This window comes from Loxodonta africana, chromosome 6 (assembly GCF_030014295.1).
Source record: "Loxodonta africana isolate mLoxAfr1 chromosome 6, mLoxAfr1.hap2, whole genome shotgun sequence".
NCBI lineage: Eukaryota > Metazoa > Chordata > Mammalia > Proboscidea > Elephantidae > Loxodonta > Loxodonta africana.
Window position 1 is genome coordinate 105,114,797 of NC_087347.1, and position 20,043 is coordinate 105,134,839.

Sequence of the window (20,043 nt, forward strand, 5' to 3'; positions counted from 1 at the left end):
AGATTGGTATATATAAAAAAAAAGACAATGTTGGAGAATGAAATATTATTCCCATTTAAGAGTACTGGATCACTTTAATGCTGATATTAAGGAGTCTTGGTAGTGCAGTGGTTAATACTTGGCTGCTAACTGAATGGTCAGTGGTTTGAACCCACCAGTTGCTCCATGGGATAAGGATGTGGTAGTCTGCTTTCGTAAAAAAAAAAAAAAAAGATTTACAGCCTTGGAAATCCTGTGGGGCAATTCTACTCTGACCTATATGGTCACTGTAAGTCCACAGCAATGGGTTTTTTACCTACATGTTGACTCATAGATAATAGACAGTGCTACCAAAAAAAAAAAAGCCCACTGCCATCAAGTCGATTCTGAATCATAGTAACCTTATAGGGTAGAGTAGAACGCCCTGTAGGGTTTCCAAGGAGCGGCTGGTGGATTCGAACTCCTCACTTTTTGGTCAGCAGCTGAACTCTTAACCATTGTGCCACCAGGGCTCCGGACCATGCTTAACCAAACCAAAACCAAACCAAACTCAGTGCCATAGAGTCGATTCTGACTCATAGCAACCCTATAGGACACAGTAGAATTGTCACGTAGCAGTGGTTGGTGGAGTCAAACTGCCAACCGTTTGGTTAGCAGCAGAGCTTTTACCCACTGTGCCATGAGGGCTCCTTGTCTATTATTATTGTATATACATACATATATTCTGTGAAAACAGTTTCAATTTCCACTTTCCTTAGCCATTATGCTATCTGATCTGATCAGCCTTATATCTTAAGTCATTATTAACAATGGCAAATGTTTTTAGAGTACTGCTATGTGGCAAGCGCGGTACTAAGCCTGTTATATCTCATTTAGTCCTATAATCATCCAGTATAGTTGATTCTATTATTGTTACCCATTTGAAAGATTAGGAATTTCAGTGTCAGAGAGGTTAACCATGTAGCAAATAAACAGCAGAGCCAGAAATCAAATTCAGGGCTGTCTGATTAACACCTGTGGGAATTCCTAACCTGCCCCGGTGTCTCAGAGAGCTCATAATAGCCCCATGCCATATTGATGTACTTCTGATGTAAAGTCTTAAGTCATCTACTTTACATGAAACGCTTAGTGCAATTATCTCTCAGTGGTGTGTATCATTGTAGACCTGAGAGAGAAAATGAATTGCCTTAGATGAAGTTGGTGAATCACAGGTCACAGAGCTGATAGCTGAATAGGGTTGCTATGAGTCGGAATCGACTTGACGGCAATGAGTTTGGTTTTGGTTCTGGCATTATTAGATTAAGTCACTGAGCTATTACTTAAGTTATGTATATGTAATATGTAAATATCTATAAACATATTTTTTTAATTTTTTTATTGTGCTTTAGATGAACATTTACAGAGCAAATTGGTTTCTCGTTAAACAATTAATGTACACATTTTGTTACGTTGGTTGCCAACCCTATGACGTGTCAACACTCTCCCCTTCTGGACCTTGGGTTCCCCATTGCCAGCTTTTCTGTCCCCTCTTGCCTTCATGTCCTTGCCCTTGGGTTGGTGTGCCCATCTAGTCTCGTTTTAAACACACATTTTTTTAATTGACTGTTACTTTGCTCTGAATTAAAAGAAAAAAAAATTATATACAATACAAGGAATTTACCTGTGATTAATTTCTGCCAGGTAGAGTGGATTTCAAGGCTTTTTATATGTGTTGAAACCATTGCGTTTTGAAGAACTATCCATTAACAACTTTCTGAACTGTGACAATGGATATTGACAGTGCTTGTCAGACTAAACCACTATTGATTGGCTCACATCATGTGTATAGCAAAACCAATTTCTTTCAAGTGCTTCTTCCTAACTGAAATACATTATTTGCAGCCTTCCTCTCTGTTTATTATAACACCCGAGCTCATAGCATGTAACACATCCAGCAAAAGGGTTTCACAATGAAGGAAGTAGCAAACTGCGACAGAGGCAGAAGTGAAGGCACTTAGCGATCCAAATACTCTCGTACTGTAAGTTGCCATTCCTTTTGAAAATATTGATTCCTTGCGAAGTCTTTGTTTTTATTTTACAGACCTCTTGAATAAAGCAAGATCATGCACTAACAGAGCTTGGCTATTGTTTAATGACCCTGTGGCTCTCATGGTTTCTACCCTTGAATGAAACTATTTTAGGTATTGCGTGTGTGTTTAAGTTGTGGGAAAGAAAGTGTTTGTTTACATTGGGTCAGTCCTCTCCTGACCACAAACATACACAGCCCCTCACACACACACACATACACACACGCAAGCACGCACGGGATGTGTCTTTTCCCAAATCCTAGAATGCTTTCTCCATTGAGTAACTCGGGCCAATTTTGGGCATATGCTACATATTGTACAGTTTTATTATTAATTTGAATTTGCATTATGCCTTTCTTCCCAAGAGGGCACATTTCTTACTGAAACAGGGCTCTTACATGAAAAAGAGCAGTTTTCACAATATCCACGAGTGGGAAAAATCCCAGATTTGCTTTTTTACTTGAAAAATATTATTTTTAAACAAAATCCAAAGACACCTTTCCCTAAGTACTGACTGATCATACTGCATGTTTCCCGTAGTGTCCTAGGTGCATACAAGGACCCAAAGAACCTTCAGTACTAGTTGTTTTTTTTATCCTTTAAGAAGCTCACAGCTACTGTTTGCAAGTGCCCGAGGAAAGCATTGCAAAGGCACAGTTCTTAATTTCCAGGGTATTCCTAAAATTGCCACCTCTCTTAAAAAAAATCTTTGTAGTTCACACAAATCACTCTGATGATGAAAATCAGGGATACTTTCGGTTAACTCTACAAATGCTTTAATTTAAACCTAGCTTGGTGCTGTGGGCTTCTCTCTCATTCTAAGCATGCCCGGAAATTCAAAGAGAACTGTTTCCTTGAAGGCTGACAAATGCTACACAAGCAACATGCATCATCCTTCAAAGGTCCTTCTTAAGCCTCAGAGTTCCTAGTTACTTGAAAGTTCTGGACTAGGGTTTCTCCCAAGATAAGGATTCCTCTGAGTCTTGCCTCCTGCTCCACACTATGGCCCAGGAGAATGACTACACTCAACACCCTGGGCCGTGTCCTTCCTCTGGCTCCCTTCCCTGTGGCCTTCTCACCTCCCCCCCCCCCCCGCCCCCCACATTCCCTAGCTCTGAGACAGGCGCCTGGCCTTAGGCCCCTTCTCTTGGCGCTCTCTGCAGGGGTCACTCTGTCCTGAAGAGCAGTTGGTTGTCCTTGTGGCAGCCTCCTTTGCCTTTTTTGGGACATCAGAGATCAGGAAACATCAGGCCAGAGCCAGTTAGTCTCTCACAGAATAGTTTTGTTGGGACAGAGACATCTATTAGAGGCATCATTTTGACATAAGCTTTGAGCTATTTGCTCTAAAATGTGCGTGCGAACCACTGGTGCCCTCCCCCACAGGAAATGCATTGAAAATGCAAAGAGTACGCTGAGCAGATCTGAGAATACAGTATGTCGTCTACAGCTAAGGAATCAGGGATAGTGGGGTGGTTTGTCCTCACAAATGCTGACAGACAGCTGCAGTTTGCAGCTGGCACTGAGCTTATGCTCACTAAACAAAGATCTAGCTGGAACCCATTGAATACTTGGCTCTAATGCAATAATCATAATTCATAACATACATTTCTGAAAAAGAAGGGGGAAAAAATTAGGAAAAGACCCTTAGATATCATTTGGACACTTGATGTGGCCAGAATACAGTCTTTTATTTGTTGTCCATTTTCAACTCTATCTGGGGCCTTTTACTGAGACGGTGGTTAGGTCTGCAACAAACAAAACTGCTTTCTGCTTTCCAGCAAGACCTACAGATTAACTTTTCTTTCCACTAAAAAGAAAAAAAAAAAAAAGTGATGGGAGACTGCCGTACGCCAAAAAGCAATTGTTATCACAAATATTTTATTTCTCTTCATAAATGACTTAATTGTAATCAAATTGCCAAGCTTTTTGTTGTTTCTGAATTTCAGATAACGACATTCTTGGGCAGAGCTCATGTTAGAGTCATAGAAATATGACATTAAATCTGGAATGAACCTTAGAGAACGCAGAATAAATGTCCCCGGCTTTTGAGATGAAGAATATGACACCTAAATTGTTTAAGGGACATATCTCCAAGGCTACATAGTTAGTAAGAAGCACAGTAAAGATCAAACTTAAATTTCTTAACCACTGTTTTGAGTTTTTGTCAGCACACCCCTATGGCTCTCTAAGCCCAGATTTAATTTTACTAGGATAACTGTTCCTAAATCCAAAAGAATTCAGAGGAGCCCGTTGAGTTGCTCTAAGCGCCCACTACAGGCCCGCTCCTTCCAGTGACCAGGAATTTTAGATTGGAGTCTAAAGGTGGTGACTGGCATCACTTAATTCTATTTTCTCTTACATATTTAGAATTAGGGAGTTTTTAATATAATATGAACATATATTTAAATTTACATGCATAAGTATACATAATAATATGAAAAATACATGCCCCCAAGGGGAGGGGAATTACAGTAGCCATTCTTTTAACGTGTAGCAATGCTAAGTGTTTTGCCATTATCCTTTTCTCTAACTTTTGGTAACCTAAAATCTGTAACAGATTATTATTATTTGGGGTTCTGAGCTTCCCCTTCCCCCGGGGAAAAGGGTTTTGTTGCTGAATGCCAGGACACTCCCCCAGATGCAGATGTCACTGGCTACAGTGCTCGGCTGGATAGCCTTTCCATGTGTTTCAGCCTAAGCTAAGAGCGAACATAGAGAGGACTGAGCTAAGGATGGGAAATTGCATTTTGCCAAGTTCTAACCCCTCTGAAATTCTAACTTTGGGACTATTGAACAGGCTGAGATCTTCGTTTTCTTCAAGCTTGTTTACTCTTGACAAAATGGAACTTCTGGTCTTGGAAAAATGTCTCTGGGTTTTAAAGGTCTCCAAAAGCTTCTCGAGACATTAAGTACCTCGTACATTAAAAAAAAAAAAAAACACACAGTGATGATTTAAGGCCTGAGGAATTGGAAACGCACGGATTAAATGACCTTTAAAATACACATAGGTTTAAAATCGAAGAAAAATGCACTTAGCAAAAAAGCATTTGGGATTTATTTCTAAAATATGGCTGGAAACATTAAGCAAACTCACACACACATCTTCGTTTTGACTTAAAGATCTACTTTAAGTAACACCACAGATGCAGTCATCAGCATCTATTCCGACGGGGGCACTGTGAATGGTGAGAAAGACACGGTAAGACTAGGGTAAAAAGAAGTACTCTCATTGTTATCCCTTAATCCTTCAAACTGTCAAAGCAGAACCAAGGGTAAAAGAGAAATATTCTAGTAGGATTTGCCTCTCTCCTTGTTTTTGTCAAGCAGTTCAGTTAGGAAATTTCAACCAGGAAATGTATCCTTAAATTAGTCATCAGAAAGCAAGTTTAGCTGTTTGTACTCTATGGCACAAGAGAAAAAATTAAAAACCTCCTGTGGACTTTAGTCTGAAAACACGCCTGACAACACAAACAGGTGCTGGTTTACGTAATGACTGAAGAAACAGAGGGTGATGGGGGTGGGCGGCAGAGCGGTGAATCACGGGTGGGCCCTCGCAAAGGAAAATTGAACTTAATTGCTCCATTGTGAGGGAATGGCTGACTGAGACTTGCTCTGGGTCAGAGAACAATTTGGCAAGAATTTTTCTTTTGCCAGTTTTGTGGCCGCATGAAGTGAACGGCTGTTGGAATACATCGTGAAGTTGAGGATGAGGGTGGGGTGAAGCAGATCTTCAGATTATAGTTTGGAGTTTACTGGTGCACCCTCTACTCTCTCAAGTTTGGCACACAATTGGTGGTCAGTAAATAAATGTCTGATAACTGAATAGTGTCTAAACAAGATGTGTGGTGAAAAGTATAGGCTTTTGTGTTAAAAGTTCTGATTTTGAGTCCCACCTCAACCACTTAGTAAGTGTGTCATTTAGCCTCCCTGAATCTAAAATGGTTGGATCTGCTTCCATAAAAATTACAGCCAAGAAAACCTGATGGAGCTCAGTTCCATTCTGTAACACATGCGGTTGGCATGAATTGTAATCAACTCAACAGCAACGGGTTTGGTTTTTCTATTTTATAATAGAGACAAAAATATTGTGGTGCACTGTTGTAAGGATTAGATACTATGATGTATAAGATCACAATGTTGTGTACGTATTCAAATAGATTACTAATTTTATCCTCTCCCTCCTCAGTATCATCCTCACCACCATTATTATAATTTACCACTTGTACTAGACTCTGTAACTAATGATGGTCTTCGGACTCTCAAAAAACTTGTTGCCATCGAGATGATTCTGACTCATAGCAACCCTAGAGGATAGAGTAGAACTGGCCCATAGGGTTCCCAAAGAGCAGCTGGTGGATTCGAACTGCCAACCTTTTAGTTAACAGCCAAACGATTAACCACTGCACCACCAGGGCTCCGGTCTTTGGACATTAGGAGCTAATAATCAAAACTCACAATACTACGTCTCTAAACAGAAAAAGGATGTGAAGAATTTAAGGGATTTGAAATAAGTATATAAAAATTAAAGCTTATATTATCATTAACTGTAATAAAGAGCTATGCCCATATTACATAGGAAGGTCCCTAGGAATTTCTTGCTGAGACAGAGTACGTTCCCTCACACTTTTAATACACTTCATACCAAATTCTCCAACTGCATGAACATTTACTACTTACGGCTTTGCTGACAGTAAATACACTGGCAGTTTTTATCCCCCCAGGCAAATGTGTCGTGTGGGTTACTACTACCACTACTGCTAATAATCATATTTGCTCAAAAAATAACAAACATCAAAATCTTTTATTTCATACCTTAATTTAAGATTTAAATCCCGTGCCTACCCAAATGCAAGTGGCAGGAGGTCTGCTTTGATAAATACAGCAGCAAAGTAACCTTATGCAGTGATAATTGTTATCAGAACTGTATCAGAAGTACATTCCATGTCATGCAGCCTTAGGGCACACAAATGCCTACTTTAATAATCACAACTAAAACATCTTTTACTTATTAAAAAAACATTTAATAAGTCCCTTAACTTTTGATTAATTGCAGGTGGAATTTTGGTGCTGGGAGAATCTACAGATGCATAAAGCTGTATCATGAGTGTGTTGAGTAAGGGAACAGGCTAGTAGGCAGAAGACCCTTGGTTTTGTTTCTGCAGGTCATAGAGCCATACTCAGCACTTTCAAGTTAGATTAGCTTTGACCAATAGAGTAAAAGAAGTCTCCTCAGAAGAAACGCCTCCCACGTAAGCTTCCATACCCCCATATGGAGACAATTAGTCACTAATTCTACCCTAGACACATTGTCCTTCTCGCTTATATTATGCACTATTGTGACCCAGGGCCTTTGCACATGCTACTTTCTCCTCAACATTCTTTCCTTAGATAGCCACATAGCTACTTTCCTTACTTTTTTCAGGTCTTTCCTCCAAATGTTACCTTCTTATAGGCTCTGTTTCTCTCTATTTAAAATTATAATACTTTCCCACTCAGGTGCTCTCTATATTACTTCCTTGCTTGTTTGTTTTTAATATTTTCATACCACTATTGGGTGAATCCATATATTAATTATTTAACTTCTCTTTTTCTTCCCCAGAATGTTAGGTCCATAAAAGCAAGATTTTTGCCTGTATTTTATTTTGATTAATTTATTTTTTAGCAATTCTAGTCTCAACTCTAGTCTGGAACAATGCAGAGTGAATGGTAATTAAGTGCTCAATTAAGGAATGAAAGAATATCCTCAGTTTCTTTTTCAGAAAAAGCAAAACTTCTCAATTACTTATTTTCAATATTTTTAACACTTATTGATAAGCTTCCTGCTATAAGAAGTAAACCTTAAACAAATGTTTTAAGAAGAAGGAAGATGATAATTGGTCATTATCACTGAAGGACAGTCTGAGTTTTTAACCACACCAGATTTCAGAAGAAAAACATATCCTGGCTCTCAGGCCCTGTTCGTCAAATCTTGAACATCTAGACAGAGTTGTAGTATTTTTTCCTTATTTACCTGTTCACGGGTAAGATTACAAAATCATGTTATTCCTCTTGTTATATTGCTTAAAGAAAAAAAGCATTCATATACAAAACAATATTAAATATCTTTTCAAGATACTTACACATCCAAGGATATATTAAAATTATTCTCCCAGCTGTCTATTGAGAGAAAGTGAACAATAGTGGGATGGGAAATGAAGAAAAAAAAAACAATTAAAGAAACAAGCCTTGCATGGCAAATAAGGATGAGGATGATAAAGATGATAAGGGTGATTAACTCAATTCTCTGCTTCAATTAAGGAGAAAGACTGAAGATTCCTGGTGAGGCTGCTTCTAGCCCAGCATGGAGCTGAGGCCATAGACCCCTGACACCAGCAATGTTCAATAAGAATACAAGTAAATCATGCATGCAATTTTAAATATTCTAGTAGCCATGTTAGAAGAGGTAAAAAAGAAACAGCTGACGTTAATTCAAATAATATATTTTACTTAATCCGATTTATCCAAAATATTATCATTTCTCATGGAATTAATATAAGAATGTATTAACGAGATAGTTTACGTTCTTTGCCTTGTACAATCTTTGAATTCTGTTGTGTATGTCAAAATTACAGCACATCTCAATTAGGATCAACCACATTTCAAGGCTCTATTATCACACGTGAGGCCCTTGTTGGCACAAATGGTTTAGCGCTCAACTAATAACCTAAAGGTTGGCGATTCAAACTCATCAAGCAGCACTGCTGAAGCAAGGCCTGGCAGTTTGCTGCCGTAAAGGTTATAGCCAAGAAAACCCTATGGAGCAGTTCTACTCTGTAATACGTGGGGTCACCATGAGTCAGAACCAACTTAACAGCAATGAAAAAGAAAAAAAAAGTCACATATAGTCCCCTGGGTGGTGTACACAGTTAACGTGCTTGTCTGTTAATCAAAAAGTTGGAAGTTCAAGTCCATTAAGTAGTCCCTCTGAAGAAAGGCCTGGAGATACTTCCAAAAGATCAGTCACTGAAAACCCTATAGAGCATAGTTTTACTCTGACATACATGGGGTCACTATAGTCAGAATCTACTTAATGGGAACCGGTGGTATAGTTACATGTGGCTAGTGGCACCTAAATTGGACAGTGCAGTTCTAAAGCAAGCCTCTGGAAGTCATGGCTGAACACGTGCACATGTCAGCATGAAGAACTAACCTCTTGGAGCCCATGCGTAGGGCGTTGCTGCGGTTGGTACGGTGGCCCGGCCTAGAAATGGGCTCATTGCAGCTGTGGGCAGGGGTGCTTCAGAATGAGAAAAGCTAGTTTTCAACCACAAAACCATGTGTCAGTGACCGAAGTTAGAGCAACCAAAAAGCAGATTGTATTTCTAGTTCTTTCTCCATGTGGCTTTATGTAAATGTCTGAGTAGGGCAATTTATACAGGGAATTAGAGTGATTCATTAAAAAAGAAAAAAATAAGGAAAAAGCAACATGACTTACTTTAGTTGTATCTGAAGTTGGTAGAGCGGGTCATACAAATTACACTGTATTCTTCTACTTGCATAATTAGGCTTCTGACTTCTAGTCTGCCACCATTTTCAAATGCTGGTTGTTTTCCCGTAACTGTATTTATATCCAAACCCTAAATACACCTGGGAGGAGTAGATAGGGTTTCTACAGATTCTCAGGATTGCTGGACGTTTTAAGTCTATAATCTCTGTTCTCTGTGCTTATGACATTTAAAGGAGCAGGGCTTATCCGACTCTCTCTCCTATTAAACAATATTTCATTTTCGAAAACTCATGGCAAATCAGAAATTTAGATTCTCACAAAGGGTCAGTTTCAGATTATCTCATTTAATATAGAAAAGACTGGATAGGTATTCTCTGGTTTACGGTGTATCCCTCAAATCATGATTTGGTCTAGGGAGAGAAGTTGGAAACACTCTCAGATGCTATGTATACTTGATGACAGAAGAAATTGGTTTTGGTCAGTTTAAGGTTTTTTTTTTTTTCTTACTGCATAACGTCTACCTGACTTGACTGTACAATGATTTGAACAGACTGCTGATTTTACTTATATGAATTCCCCAGTATGGGATGGGGCTCAGTTCACTTTGCCCAAGCTAAAGATGAGCCCTACTCTCAAGTGTATACATCTCCCAATTTTTATATCACACACACGCACACACTCACAAAGGAACCCATGGCAGCCTATGTCCCTGGCGAACTGTATTGTGCTGTATCCCAAGGATTTAATAATAAAGCAAATAATTCATGATGGCATTGAACTCAAGCAAAGCCAATACTGAAAAAGCAGTTTGATCAGTTGAATACTAATAATCAATAGCAATTTCTAAAAAAGTATATGAAACCCTGTAACCAGTTCCCCAAACCAAACCCATATTCACCTTATGCTCACAAATGATGTTCAGCTGAAGCTTTCAGATTCAGCTTTACTTTATCCCAACAATGATTTTGTTCTTGCTGCAAATAACCATCAGAGATCATTTAAACATGTTCATCTTTAAAAGTCCCTAAAGGGAAAAGCCAAATACAAACAGAATTCCACTTTAAGAACAAGAGCATGTCTTAAATATGATGAATAAGATGGAAACGATGCTGAGGAAAGGAAAAAATAAATAAATAAACTAGCTCTTATTCTCCTTGAAATTTTTTTTTGTGTATAAAAACCCATTGCCATCAATATACAAGTACTTAAAATATAAATTATATAGCAATTGACACAGGGAAGCAATACATAATCAAACAAGATACTGTGAGGCAGATTGTAAACTTCCTCGGATCACGTTTCTCCGGCTTTAAGGCGGCAAAGGTCTAATAAACATGAACTTGTACTACAAGGAACATACTCAAATCATCCTTAAAAAAATAGGTATTTACGACAAAATAGTACTGTAATGGCAAAGATAGATGAACTAAGCTGAGATCTGAGCAATATAAAAAAGGAAGCAATGATTATATAGTACAAATAATTTTGCTGTAATATGACAGCCTAATGACTTAAGTGCCCAATATCGTCATTATGGCTCTGAACCCCATGTGCATTAGCAATATTCAATAAAACTACTGTATAATTCATATTTTTGCATGAAAATCTTATTCTTCTTTTAAAATAGTTGCGTCTATAAGATCACCAAGCTTAAATGGGAAAAGTTAATAACGTGAATTATGTATTATGTCTATGTTGTCATATAAAGATGTTCTCAGGAAAGTTTCTAATCAGTCTTATGGTGGAGTTAAACGATATTTTTTAGCACCTTGTTACACCTTAGGATTTTTTAAGCTAGTAAGAAACGCCCACCTTGGTATATTGACACACTAATCTATTGGCCATGCAATTTCCTGAAGATTATACAACCCGAAGTCAACTACTGTTACTTACCTGATCAATGGATTTTCATTTTCTGGACAGAACAAATAATTGAAGGTCTAACAAGTATTTAAAGCATTCATCTTTACTTAATATTTGCCATGTATAGAGCTATTAGTTTAACATATTTTCTCAGGCAGAGGAAGAAAAAGGTACACTCGTTGTAAAGACTGCATAAAGTGGTAATCAAAGAAAATACTGCAGAAGTTACAATAGTCATGGAATAATTGAATAGCATGGCCAGGCATTATTTCAGGTTTTTAGATGATCTTCCTTTGATATCTGAGTCTGTCTGTTTATGAGAAATCTTCCCTTTGTTATATTATAATAGAGAAGGAAACAGTATATGAGAGTCTAACAAGAGCAGCTATTTTCAGGCCACTGAGCCATGGATCACTAAGCTATTTTTCTAAAAGATGCTGAGAAACATGAGAAAGTAAAGATTTTATTATCTTTAATTTTTCCTTTTAATACTTGTAAGGGAGCAGTTGTGCTCAATTCTTAGAATAAAAGGAAAACCATAACAATTTTACTCATTTTTGTGTTTGGAACAAATATGTGATGAGAAGTACATTGTGCCATTGCTGAATGAGGAGATGTGACAATAACTGGAACTGGAGGTGTTTCCTCTACCTGCTAAGCTGGTCCTTCTTGCTCAAAATATGGTCTTAATACGGTGGTATCAACCATCTGGCATCACAGAATGAGAGTTTTACAAAAAAACTTCTTGGATATCTAAAAACGATGTGAGGATAGACAAGTACCTCAAAGGTGTCTGAACAGATGCAAATAACTGACATTTGCAAGTGTGTGCACAAAGGAGAGGCAAGAATTACAAAGAAAATGGCTCCTCTCAACTACCTGCTTTGTGCCTGGATGTGCTTGATTTATGAGTATAGGACTAGGAGTCAGAAACTTGAAGAACTGAACCAGAAGACAAAGCCCATCATGTAAGATACAACACTTTTCCACTAATACTCAAACACAATGTATGAATGCTTGTACAAGAATATATATGCTGGATTTGTACAATAAACTCTTTTTCCTCACAAGCAAAAATTGAAAAAAAAAACTCAACCCAAGCTGTATTTTTCATGAGTCTTGGGAAATTGCACAGGGTTGAAAAAAAAATTGGCTTGATTTTCACAAATTAAAAAAAAAAAATGGATATGGAAAGAATAAGATTGTGCCCATAAAAGCCAATTGTTTCCAAGCCACGTTGTATCGTTTGGCCCAAATAATTTGTCCTTCTATATGGAAGTTGGGAACCATGACAGACTGAAAATACAATAGCCAATCCAAATAAAAATACTAATCTGAAATAACTTCACCATCCTGAGGATATTTGCTAACTCCGCTAAACCCCAGTGTGAAAAAAAGCAAACTACAGAGAAACAAGAATAAAAAACCATTTTGGAATGAAGGGGGGAAAAAAAGGAAGAAGTCAATTTCCATCCACATTAAGTCATCACAGTTTACAGAACCAGTTTGTTGACTCGCAAACGTTGAGGTATCTGGTAAATGGGGCCTGAAGGAGACATAATGGAGTATCTAAGCCATGTAAGGGATTTCCTGTCATCTTTCTGGAAGGAAATGGAGGGATGATGTGAATGTGGGTTTGTGAAAAGTGTCATACCCAAGCACAAATGGAGGTAGTGAAGCTAATTAAAAACGCCACAGTTGCTAATATTACAAAAGGTGGCCTTTGGTCAATTTTTATGAGCTGAGATGTCAAAAAGTAGCAATGCAAAGAAAAAATATTTATATTTTTTCCTTACTTGATTAGCACCTAAAAGACAATTATATTTTCAAACATTCTATGCTTTTTTATATGTAACATATCAGCATTTGGATTTTTAAACTAAAAAGCATATAAAGCATTAGCTATCTGCTAAAATAAATGTAAATGGAATTTAAAAATGCTATGTAACTCCTACCTAAAAAATGCAGATATCAGTGCAGTAAAGTCCTCCAGTGACTAGATTATTTATATTTGTAATAGCCTATATCCATAGCATTTAAGGGAAAGATTATAACAACAATCTCTAATTCAAGTACTGCAGAATTCTTAACACCAAGACTCTTTCTTTGTTGTGATTTAATCACCTTACTAAGTGCTGGAGAATTTAGGTTCAACCCTGGAAGTGAGAGCTAGCTGCAGAAAATAATTTAATGCAGGAAGCAATGCCCAGTTGTTCCTCTTTTCCTCCTCTTCTATCTCCTGTATCTTTTGCTCCTGCCTATGTTCATCCTGGGTCCTTTGATTAGCGCTTATTAAAATGTGGAACCCTGGTGGTGTAGTGGTTAAACACTCAGCTGTTAACCCAAAGGTCCATGGTTCAAACCCACTAGCTGCTCCATGGAAGAAAGACGTGGCACTTGGCTTCCATAAAGATTACAGCAGTGGCAACTCTATGGGGCAGTCCTGCTCTGTCCTACAAGGTGGCTATGAGTTGGAATTGATGCCAAGGCACACAACAAGGATGTTAAAATGTATAAATGTTAACGGACAGCCATTAAAAGAAAATGAAACAAAAACATTGCCAAAGAGTCAATTCCAACTCATAGCGACAAAAACAGGAAAGGGAAAGGAAGAGAGAAATAAAGAAGAGGAAGAGACAATAATAATGGGTTAAAAGGAAGGGAAAGTAGAACCATTTTGAGGAAATGATAGGAGAAAAGCTTTAATCTCAAAATTTCAAAGTTAAAATAAGTTCATTAATCTAAGTAATTTTTTTTAAAATGCACAAAGTAGAGGGGGAATTACAGAAAATATGGCTCCTCTCAATTACCTACTTCGTGCCTGAATATACTCAAAAATAAAAACACGTTTGAAAATAAAATTATTATGATAAATATTAACTTATGAAAATGACACCATTGCTTTACATGAGATGAAAAGAATTTTCTTATAAAGAAAAACTTTCCAATAAAAAGCTTTAAGTTGATAAAGAAATCCAAAGACAAACGTAAGTAAAAACATGATTACCTACGATATAGGGGAAAATTAAGAACTAAGAGTAGCATTTTTGTATATAGAAATGGTTATATATACTTATAGAGTCCCTGGGTGGTACAATGGTTAATGAGTTTAGCTGCTAACCAAGGTTGGAGTTTCTAAGCCACCCAGACAAGCCTCAGAAGAAAGATCACCTCAGAAGAAAGATCACCTCAGAAGAAAGATCACCTCAGAAGAAAGATCACCTCAGAAGAAAGATCACCTCAGAAGAAAGATCACCTCAGAAGAAAGATCACCTCAGAAGAAAGATTGGAAGATGGGGCTTCAAACTGGTTCAGTCTGGTTCTACCCCCTGTTGAGAATTTGCATTTCCACACCAGACAGTAAATACTGAGTCAGAATCTATATTTTAATAAGACCTCCAGGTGATTCTTATGTCAGAATCTACATTTTAATAAGATGAAGATTATTTGTTTAATGTCTGTGCACAAGAGGATATTCCAAAGAGGATTTAAATTTACAGATAATTTCAGAAGCGGAGTTTACTAGCACTTTCAGTTTTGCAAATGACTGAATTTTCCTTTATAGACAAGAGTGTGCTAGGTCATGCTTAAGAAAACAGGCTCTGAAAAACAGTTAATATTTTTTTGGACACAGTTTCAATTTTTTCCTGATGGTTACACTGATGTTCTTACATTTATAGACAGATTCCATTATTTTAGTTTACTTTCTTTTGATGATGAAAATAAAAACAATTTTCTCTCACAGTAGCAAAACTACGGTCATCTAGCCCTTATAATTATTCTTAAATGATTATCCCAAATGAAGAAATGATACGTATCTGTGCCCCCTGGGGCTAGCTCTAAGTTCAGGGAAATGAAGAGCCCACATCACAGCTACGCTGCTCCACAGGTGTGTGCCAAAAGTAAAAACATAGTCTTATAGTACAAGCCAAATATGAAGAAAAGGTTCAAGGATTTCCATTTGAAGGTGGGCTTGAGTCTTCTAGATTGAGTGAGCGAAGTCTCTGGAAAGTGAACTATTACTAACCTTTTACTTCAAATTAAAGGATTTTTTTTTCCTGTCAGAAAGGGCCTCTCTCCCCAGGCTGATAGCAGGTGTGCTATTCTATCTATGTGCCATGTGTCTGTTCCCTTCTGACAGTGGTGGCTGAAGTACTCATGGGAAGCTGCCAGCCTTTCTGCCCCAGCAGTGCAGAGAAACAATTGAGCCCACCCATACTCTGAATGCCACCCCTGAGTTTCCTCTAAAATAGTAATACTTTAGCTTTTTCCTCATTCTCCATTTTATTCGTGTCAAAGGAAGTAGAAATCACACATTTATATTAAGTTAAAAAGGATCAAATTTGGGGTAAAATCTTTCTAGCAAATTTTATCGCTTCTTGGATACAATCCAACTGTGAGGGAAAAAAATGATATGAGGAAGAATAATAACCATGATGCAATTACAATATCAAGCAACAAATCAAAATTTATGCTTCATATCTGAGGTCTGCTTGGTACAAAATAGACTCCAGAATTTAACAACATTTGAAACATTTCTATTCCAGCTCTTTGATAACAATTTGTTTTCAGTCTCTGGGTATCTATTTTTACACACGTGTCAGTCATATCTTCAAGTATGCAGAGAATAAAATGAAAGGGATAAAACTTGGAGTAGAATATATGAACTATATTCACATGTCAAGGGCTAGTGATGTTCGGGAAGAAAAGTTGCGTGAGAAGACCTGAGGATTTCTAATCTAAGGGAACAGCTGAACACTCATGAACACAACATAGCAGGCACTTTGTAAAATGCACTTCCTATAATAATGGCCATTTTTTCTAAAATAATGTCATCTTTTTGTAATTTTTCTGATTTTTGAAACTAACACATATTTGTTATGGAAAATTTAGAGGGTAAAGGGTGTAGCACAACAATAAAAGAAAACAATGATAAATTTATTACTTAATGATAACCATGGCTGCTGTTGCTATTTTGGTATATTTTTCTTTTATAAAAAAAAAAAAATTTTTTTTCTTTTATATCACATATTAATTTAGTTATTTAACAGATATTTAATGACTTGGCGGCACTAGGTTGGGTTCATTGGGCCAGAGATCCTGAATAAGCAGACAAGCTTCCTCCTTTCATACTCTTTATCAAATATATCATATATCCTGCTTTTTTTCTCCCTCTCATATTACATTATGCCCTGAACATTTGTTCTTTCTTTGAAAACATACTTTCATTGCTGCATAATATGCCACTATATAGACATAGTATGATTTATTTAGCCAATGCCCACTGTTGACAGGCTATTTCAAAATTTTCTCTATGAACAAAGAGCACTTGAACTCATTCTTTTAGTTTATTCTAATTATTTTCTTTGAATACATTTTTAGAATTTAAATTGAGTTCGAAGACTTCAAAAATGTTTAAGGCTCACAGTGCCTTTCACAGAAAGCCTATACATACAACAGAAATAAAAAAATGCTTCTGTATTTCCATGATCATTGTGCAGTGAAGTAGAGTGGTTAAGCCCATAGGCTTTGAAACTGCATTGCCCAGTTACAAATTCTGGCTATGTGACTTACTAGCTATATGATTTTGTGAAAGTTTTCCAAGCTTCAGTTTCCTTGTACGTATAATGGGGATAACACTGAACTTATTTGATAGGGCTATTACGAGTCTGAAATAAGTTTACACATGTTAAAATCTTGGACTAGTATCTGACATATTAACTTTCAAATCACATTAGCCATTGTATCTATTCTAACACTAAGCATATATATTAAGTTTGATCATTAGATTTATGAAAAATGTAACTTGTTAATTATTTTGATTTTAATTTTATTTTTAAATGATGGATCGGAATTCTATGATTCCCTTCATCTCTATGATTAGAGATGTTACGGGGTAGATTAGGGAAACAAAGTAAATAAAACAAATTCTTTTCCTGCCTTTAACCATGTGCAGCATTTCACCATTTTCATTATATGTAGGTACCTCAACTCTTGACCTGGACTGGAAGGTGGCAAAAGCAAATCTTTGCAACACGGGATCTTCCTTTATAGCTACTCAAAACATCCTAATTCCTGTATACACTATGAACTCTGAGACAGTGTTCAGTTTAACTCCATGGCAATGGCTATATGTTAAGGCAAGAAATAGTCTATTAAAAGCTGTATTCCTCAAATGTTCTTCATCTCACTTTGGTAAGTGGTGTCTGGGGACTTAAAAGCATGTGAGTGACCATCTGAGATGTATCAATTGGTCTCAACCCACTTGGAGGAAAGGAGAATGAAAAACACCAAAAACACAAGGAAAATATTAACCCAAGAGACAAAAGGGCCACATAAACTAGAGAATCCATCAGCCCGATACCAGAAGACCCAGGTGGTGCCCGGCTACCACCAATGACCACCCTGCCAGGGAACACAGCAGAGAGTCCCTCATGGAGCAGGAGAAAACTGTGGAGCAGAACTCAAATTCACATAAAAAGATCAGACTAAATGAGACTGGAGGAACCCCTGAAGCCATGGTCCCTGGATGCTCTGTTAACCCAGAACTAAAACCATTCCTGAAGCCCATTCTTCAAAGATAAGACTGGACTATAAAACACAAAATAATACTCGTGAAGAGTGTTCAAGCAGATACACGAGGCCAAATGGGCAGCTCCTGCCTGGAGGCAGGATGAGAAGGCAGGAATGGACAGGAGCTGGTTGGATGGACATGGGAAACCTGGGGTGGAAAGAAGGAGTGTGCTGTCACATTATAGGGATTGCAACTAGTGTCACATAACAATATGCATATAAGTTTTTGTATGAGAAATTAACTTGAGCTGTAAACTTTCACCTAAAGCACAATTAAAAAAAAAAAAAAAAGCTGTCTTCCTCTTGGCAAACCCAGGCCACTAGCAATCTAAAAAACCATTGAGTTGCTACATAAAAATATGCAGCTATTCCTCCAAGCATTGAAATCATGGTAGCAGGATCCCCTTTCAGAGAATTAGTTTACTGAAGCTAAAGTCCTAGCTGATTGCTTCCATGAAAAAAAAAAAAAAAAGTATGATGTATCTAATAGTCTTAAGAGCCAGATTTAAGAGGTCAGACAACCTCAGTCCTCCTGACTAATTTACTATCATTTACAGTGTTGCTATTAGATGCCGCTGAGTTGGTTCCAACTCATAGTGACCCCATGTTCAATAGAACGAAACACTGCCCAGTCCTGCACTATCCTCATGATCATTGTTATGCTTGACCTCATTGTTGTAGCCACTGTGTCAATGTATCTCATTGAAGGTCTTCCTCTCTTTTGCTGACCCTCTACTTTACCAAGCATGATGTCCTTCTCTAAGGACCCATTCCTCCTGATAACGTGTCCAAAGTATGTGAGACGAAGACTTGCCATCACTCATCTATGCCGAGAAATTTGGAAGACAGCTACCTGGCCAACCAACTGAAAGAGATACATATTTGTACCCATTCCAAAGAAAGGTGATCCAACAGAGTGCAGAAATTATTGACCAATATCATTAACATCAAAAGCAAGTAAAATATTGCTGGAGATAATTCCAAAATGGTTGCAGCAGTATATTGACAGGAAACTGCCAGAAATTCAAGCCAGATTCAGAAGAGGATGTGGAACAAACGATACCATTGCTGATGTCAGATGCATCTTGGCTGAAAGCAGAGAAGACCAGAAAGATGTTTACCTGTGTTTTGTTGACTATGCAAAGGCACTGAACTGTGCGGCTCATAATAAATTAGGGATAACATTGTGAAGAATGGGAATTCTGGAATACTTAATTGTGTTCATGTGGACCCAGTACGTAGATCAAGAGTTAGTCATTCGTACAGAACAAGGCCATACTGCATAGTTTAAAATCAGGAAAGGTGTGTGTCAGGGTTGTATCCTTTCACTGTATTTATTCAAACTGTACGCTGAGCAAATAAGCCAAGAAGCTGGACTATATGAAGAAGAACGTGTGATCAAGATTGGAGGAAGACTCATTAAAAACCTTCAATATGCAAATGACACAACCTTGTTTGCTGAGAGAGAAGAGCACTTGAAGCACTTACTGATGAAGATCAAAGACCACAGCCTTCAGTATGGATTGCACCTCAACATAAAGAAAACCAAAATCCTCACAACCAGACCAATAAGCAACTTCATAATAAATGGGGAAAAGATTGAAGTTGTCAAGGATTTCATTTTACTTGGATCCACAATCAATGCCCATGGAAGCAGCAGTCAAGAAATCAAAGGACGTATTGTACTGGGCAAATCTGCTGCAAAGGACCTCTTTAAAGCGTTAAGAAGCAAAGATGCCTCCTTGAGGACTAAGGTGTGCCTGACCCAAGCCATGGTATTTTCAGTCCCCTCATATGCATGTGAAAGCTGGACAATGAATAAGGAAGAACGAAGAAGAATTGACGCCTTTGAATTATGATGCTGGCAAAGAATACTGAATATACCACAGACTGCAAAAAGAATGAACAAATCTATCTTGGAAGAACTACAGCCAGAATGTGCCTTAGAAGGGAGGATGGTGAGATTTCATTTCAAGTACTTCGGATACGTGATCAGGAGGGATCAGTCCCTGGAGAAGGACATTATGCTTGGTGAATTACAGGGTCAGCAAAAGAAAGGAAGACCTTCAATGAGTC

The 20,043-nt window shown here is 37.6% G+C and overlaps 1 protein-coding gene across 12 annotated transcripts in view; it reads right to left on the minus strand.

Moving 5' to 3' along the window:
• Window positions 1–20,043, minus strand: part of ARHGAP15 (Rho GTPase activating protein 15) — a 710,746-nt gene that overhangs the window by 305,326 nt on the left and 385,377 nt on the right. The gene's annotated exons all lie outside the window — the stretch shown is intronic.